The following is a 6,989-nucleotide window of genomic DNA, read 5'->3' as shown; positions in this document are numbered from 1 at the left end:
TGATGATGGATGAAATATGTTGAATACTGTAAGATTAAAATGATTTTGATGGTGTCTTTAACCTACAGTTTATTACAAGGAGGATTTGGTATTGAAAATGAGCTTGATTGAAGGTTGTCTCAGCTTCCATGATGATTATCAGACTTTGTTTACATCTTTCTTGCTAATGTCACTGTCAGACTTTGTTTATATATATTTTAAGGAGTAGAATTGTGATATTTATATTGTAAAGCTGCATAAATCTGGACTTACGCTTGTTAAAAAAGTCAATGAAAGAGATTTTGTAGAGCTGCAGTGTTTAATACTGTACCTGTCAAATAGACAATATCTATCTATCTATATATGTCATCTTATGTTTATGAGCTGTTATGTTGGTGAAGTGATGAATTCTGATGTTTTAGATGTGTTTTCTGCAGTAAAGTGTTTATTTGTGTGTTTCCTCTCCAGAATGAAGGTTGTGTTTGGACTGTACAGCCAACAGAATCAGAGCTCTGGACATTTGACAGCCATGGACTGTAAGGATGGACATCTGCTGCTGGACAGGTGAGACCCGCACCTTGTGTTTGAGGTTTTGTGTGTCGGTTACCATCATTTTCTTTCTGGAGGGTCGTCCCTCTGGAAAGGAAATGATGGTAACCGAAACGGGGGGAGAAGGGACGGGGACCCAAAATTTTATACAGCTAAATTTAATTTTGTAGTAAAAAGCAGCATAACCCCTGCTGTACATGGCCCCGTAGGTCAGGGTGGGACCCGACCCATCCCACCCCTTCTTTCACACCACATTCACACATATCGCAGTGATCTGGCTGGGATTGAACCAGCGACCTCTTAACCCATGAGGCATTGCTCTACCACTGAGCCACAGATCACATAAAGAATGATGTGCTGGAACTCATATTTGACTATTATTTCACTTCCTGATGTGCAATAAATGAGCAGAACTGGGCTTTAAACCCAAGTCTTTACAACAGCTTTCAGCATGGAGGACATGTGTTCAGCCAGTTGCACCACTGTGGCTTTCACTTTTGTTTGAGGAGTTTAGTAAAGTTTGTCAGATATAATGCCAGTTATTTCATCTATGTTATAATGAGATTTGAACCCAGGACTCCTCGATGACGACACAATAAACAGCACAGCATTCTAACCAGTGAGCCACAGATCTGTTAAATGAACACATGCTGGAACTTATATTTACTCTGATTTTACAATTATTCTGTTAAAATCATAAGTTAAACTGAGATTTGAACCCACAACTCCATCACCAGAGAACATGTGTTTAACCACTTGCTCCACTGCATGTTTGGACACTTACTTGGATTTCATCACCAACATTGATCACAATCAAAAGTGGGATCTGAACCCATCAAATGATTAACAGAGAATACATTTAACCCCATGCGCCACTGTGACTTTCATGTAAATTGCTGGTGTTTTGGACACTCTGTTGGATTTAATGACATCTCTCCTGCCATTTAAATATTAGATTTAGACACACAAATCTAACAAGTGTTGGATTTAAAAGTGAGGTTTAATTTCCAATTCAGTAACAGAGAGAGCGGCTGATTATCCACTGAGACAGAGCCTGTGATGAGTGCAGGAGATTTTCACACACTTTTTTTATTCAGTTTGAGTTTCTGCCTCCTGATAATCCAATCATTTCAGTCTATTATCTGTGTAAGTATGTGTGACAAAGTTATTTCTACTGTACGAGCAATTTTTTTGTAACATTCGCCTTAAAGCTTCTTGTTAGCTGAAGGTCCTTCATTAACAGTCTCAGGTGTTTTGAATCAGGTTGGAGGTGAACTGGAGAGTGGATCTTCAGGATCAGGATTAGACAACTGCTTGAGAGAAAAAAGGCTCAATTTAATTCAGTTTACATGTATTAATGCAGATCCACATATTGTCCACAAGATGGAGCTGAAACACTGATCTGATCTCAATCATCAACTTATTTAATGGCAGCTTTATTTAAAACAGAGATGCATGTCATCAGATCAGTGTTTCAGCTCCATCTTGTGGACAATATGTAGATCTGCATTAATACCTGTAAACTGAATTAAATCGAGCCTTTTTTTCTCTACAGCAGTTGTCTGATCCTGATCCTGAAGATCCACTCTCCAGTTCACCTCCAACCTGATTCAAAACACCTGAGACTGTTAATGAAGGATCTTCAGCTAACAAGAAACTTCAAGCAAATCTGACACAGTCTGTAATTCAAACAATCTTAAAAGATTTATTTGACTAAACCATAAAAAGTTGTTTACAAATCATGTGTGTGTTTTTAGTGTGATTGTGATTTGGAAATAAGAATAAAAGTGTATTTGCTATTCTTTATTCAATTCATTCATTTATTTGACCATTTTTATATTTATTACTTCAAATCCCTCTTTAAAATATTCTTATTAAATCTGACAAAGTCTCAAAAACATGTACATTCAGTATCATAGCCACAGTGGTGCATGTGTTTAAAAATCTTCTCTCATGATGTTGGAGTCGTGGGTTCAAATCCTGCTTCAGCCTGTTTTAACAAAATTGTTGTAAAATCAGAGTGAAATAAAAGTTCCAGCATAAGTTCAGTCAACTGCTCAGTGGTTAGAACATTGTGTTGTGATCGAGGAGTCCTGAGTTCAAACCTCATTATTTCAATCATAAAATAACTGGATTATATCTGACAAACTTTGCTAAACTCCTGCATTAATAGTGAAAGCCACAGTGGTGCTACTGGATGAACACATGTCCTCCATGCTGAAGGCTGTTGTAAAGACTTGGGTTCAAAGCCCAGCTCTGCTCATTTATTGCACATCAGGAAGTGAAATAATAGTCAAATATGAGTTCCAGCACATCATTCTTTATGTGATCTGTGGCTCAGTGGTAGAGCAATGCCTCATGGGTTAAGAGGTCGCTGGTTTAATCCCAGCCAGATCACTGCGATATGTGTGAATGTGGTGTGAAAGAAGGAGTGGGATGGGTCGGGTCCCACCCTGACCTACGGGGCCATGTACAGCAGGGGTTATGCTGCTTTTTACTACAAAATTAAATTTAGCTGTATAAAATTTTGGGTCCCCATCCCTTCTCCACCCGTTTCGGTTACCATCATTTCCTTTCCAGAGGGACGACCCTCCAGAAAGAAAATGATGGTAACCGACACACCAAACCTCAAACACAAGGTGCGGGTCTCACCTGTCCAGCAGCAGATGTCCATCCTTACAGTCCATGGCTGTCAAATGTCCAGAGCTCTGATTCTGTTGGCTGTACAGTCCAAACACAACCTTCATTCTGGAGAGGAAACACACAAATAAACACTTTACTGCAGAAAACACATCTAAAACATCAGAATTCATCACTTCACCAACGTAACAGCTCATAAACATAAGATGACATATATAGATAGATAGATATTGTCTATTTGACAGGTACAGTATTAAACACTGCAGCTCTACAAAATCTCTTTAATTGACTTTTTTAACAAGCGTAAGTCCAGATTTATGCAGCTTTACAATATAAATATCACAATTCTACTCCTTAAAATATATATAAACAAAGTCTGACAGTGACATTAGCAAGAAAGATGTAAACAAAGTCGGATAATCATCATGGAAGCTGAGACAACCTTCAATCAAGCTCATTTTCAATACCAAATCCTCCTTGTAATAAACTGTAGGTTAAAGACACCATCAAAATCATTTTAATCTTACAGTATTCAACATATTTCATCCATCATCATGTAAATATAAATAAACTGACAGACGAGTCTTTCACAACATATCAGTAAAATATATACCAATGATTATTATAAAATGTCTAAAGACTGTTCCACAGCTCATGTCAGGCAATTTACAAGCAAAACAATGACTTAAAGAGAAATGACACTTACAGGTGAGTCTCTTCACTCCATTCCTCCTCTTTATCGCAGATTCCACTTGTTTAATTTGCTGTTGAGCTGGAATATGTGCTGTTTAAACACATTAAGTCTGTCGCTAAGCTGTCATCTGTAAATTGTGTATTTAAATCAAACTGCACGTGTTTTGTTTTGGTGTCAGTCATCACGCGCTCCTTGTTGTCAAACAAACACCTGAAGCTGCGAGTCAGACTGGACGTGAAACCGCTTTCGCCGCCTAGTGGAGCGGATGAAGAACTGCACTGCCGCTTCTGTCTACTCCATCAGGCTGTAAACTTTAGGTAGCAAAAGACTTTGAAATGGGGCTTGATTTTCATATATTTGCAAACTAATTTATGATTTATGTAGGAGCTGAACACGTTGATGTGGTAGGATAGTGGTATGACACAAGCCTCAGGTATAAACACTAAAGACAGGACAGAAGGTTTTCAGAGTCGTTTATTCTGTAATTCTGTGCAGTTTATCTGTTTTGTATCTTTCTGAAGTGATGTTCACTTAAACTTGTTGTATTTTAATGTCACTGTTCACATTTAAAGTAGCATTTGACCTAATTATTGAGTGCAAACGGCATATTTGGAGAAATAAATCTGTGTTAAAATGGAGACTGCGTTCAATTCATTTAAACTGATGATATTAATGACAAGGAAACATTTAATGGCAGCTTTATTTAAAAACAGAGATGCAAGAAATCAGATCAGTGTTTCAGCTCCATCCTGTGGACAATATGTGGATCTGCATTAATACCTGAAAACTGAATTAAATCAAGCCTTTTCTTTTCTCGAGCGCTTGTCTAATCCTGATCCTGAAGATCCACTTCAGTATTTCACCTCCAGCCTGATCAATAAAACCTGAAGCTGTTAATCAAACACTTTCAGATGACAAGAAGATTCAAGGCGAATACGACTCTTGTTTTTATTTTAAAAACTCTGAACTCAAATCCCGCTCTTGATTATGATAAACTGATGTAAATAAATCAACAAAGTGTTCAAAACAACAGCACTGAGGGTGAAGTCACAGTGGTGCAAGTAGTTTAACATGTGTTCTCTGATGCAGGAGTCGTGGGTTCAAATCCTGCTTCAGCATGTTGATGTTTTCTTCACAGGATTGTAAAATCAGAGTAAAATAAAAGTTCCAGAGAGCATCTAATCAGCAGATCTGTGGCTCATTGGTTAGTGCATTGTGTCGTCATCGAGGAGTCCTGGGTTCAAACCTCATTATTTCAATCATTAAATAACTGGATTATATCTGACAAACTTTACCAAACTCCTGCATTAAGAGTGAAAGCCACAGTGGTGCTACTGGATGAACATATGTCCTCCATGCTGAAGGCTGTTGTAAAGACTTGGGTTCAAAGCCCAGCTCTGCTCATTTATTGCACATCAGGAAGTGAAATGATAGTCAAATATGAGTTCCAGCACATCATTCTTTATGTGATCTGTGGCTCAGTGGTAGAGCAATGCCTCATGGGTTAAGAGGTCGCTGGTTCAATCCCAGCCAGATCACTGCGATATGTGTGAATGTGGTGTGAAAGAAGGGGTGGGATGGGTCGGGTCCCACCCTGACCTACGGGGCCATGTACAGCAGGGGTTATGCTGCTTTTTACTACAAAATTAAATTTAGCTGTATAAAATTTTGGGTCCCCGTCCCTTCTCCACCCGTTTCGGTTACCATCATTTCCTTTCCAGAGGGACGACCCTCCAGAAAGAAAATGATGGTAACCGACACACCAAACCTCAAACACAAGGTGCGGGTCTCACCTGTCCAGCAGCAGATGTCCATCCTTACAGTCCATGGCTGTCAAATGTCCTGAGCTCTGATTCTGTTGGCTGTACAGTCCAAACACAACCTTCATTCTGGAGAGGAAACACACAAATAAACACTTTACTGCAGAAAACACATCTAAAACATCAGAATTCATCACTTCACCAACATAACAGCTCATAAACATAAGATGACATATATAGATAGATAGATATTGTCTATTTGACAGGTACAGTATTAAACACTGCAGCTCTACAAAAACTCTTTAATTGACTTTTTTAACAAGCGTAAGTCCAGATTTATGCTGCTTTACAATATAAATATCACAATTCTACTCCTTAAAATATATATAAACAAAGTCTGACAGTGACATTAGCAAGAAAGATGTAAACAAAGTCTGATAATCATCATGGAAGCTGAGACAACCTTCAATCAAGCTCATTTTCAATACCAAATCCTCCTTGTAATAAACTGTAGGTTAAAGACACCATCAAAATCATTTTAATCTTACAGTATTCAACATATTTCATCCATCATCATGTAAATATAAATAAACTGACAGACGAGTCTTTCACAACATATCAGTAAAATATATACCAATGATTATTATAAAATGTCTAAAGACTGTTCCACAGCTCATGTCAGGCACTTTACAAGCAAAACAATGACTTAAAGAGAAATGACACTTACAGGTGAGTCTCTTCACTCCATTCCTCCTCTTTATCGCAGATTCCGCAGGTTTAATTAGCTGTTGAGCTGGAATATGTGCTGTTTAAACACATTAAGAGTCTGTCGCTAAGCTGTCATCTGTAAATTGTGTATTTAAATCAAACTGCACGTGTTTTGTTTTGGTGTCTGTCATCACGCGCTCCTTGTTGTCAAACAAACACCTGAAGCTGCGAGTCAGACTGAACGTGAAACCGCTTTCGCCGCCTAGTGCAGCGGCTGAAGAACTGCACTTTACCTTCTGTGTACTCGATACGTATTCATTATCTCTTGTTTGTTGTTGAACGTTTGTGATTATTAGCTCACTATTGTGGCCAGTCCGTGTATGACGAATTTATAATAAAATTGCTAAGACAACAATACTATCACAAGATTTTCCTCATATCGCAGAGATCTGGCTCAAACCAGCACCCTCTGAATCAGCAAGGCAGTGCTCTTACCTGTGAATCACAGATCTTGCGTCTGAAAACCTGAAGAAAGTTATATTTCAGTCTTCATCTGTCGTGTGCCCTGTAAATACACAATAAAATTACAGTGCTGTATGAGCTGGGCTCAAACCTGTTACTCCATTGCTACATTATGTTCTCTTCATACGTCGAGTCAG

Source organism: Danio aesculapii, chromosome 4 (genome assembly GCF_903798145.1).
Source record: "Danio aesculapii chromosome 4, fDanAes4.1, whole genome shotgun sequence".
NCBI lineage: Eukaryota > Metazoa > Chordata > Actinopteri > Cypriniformes > Danionidae > Danio > Danio aesculapii.
The sequence above is the reverse complement of the archived record's forward strand: the minus strand, read 5'-3'. Positions refer to the sequence as shown.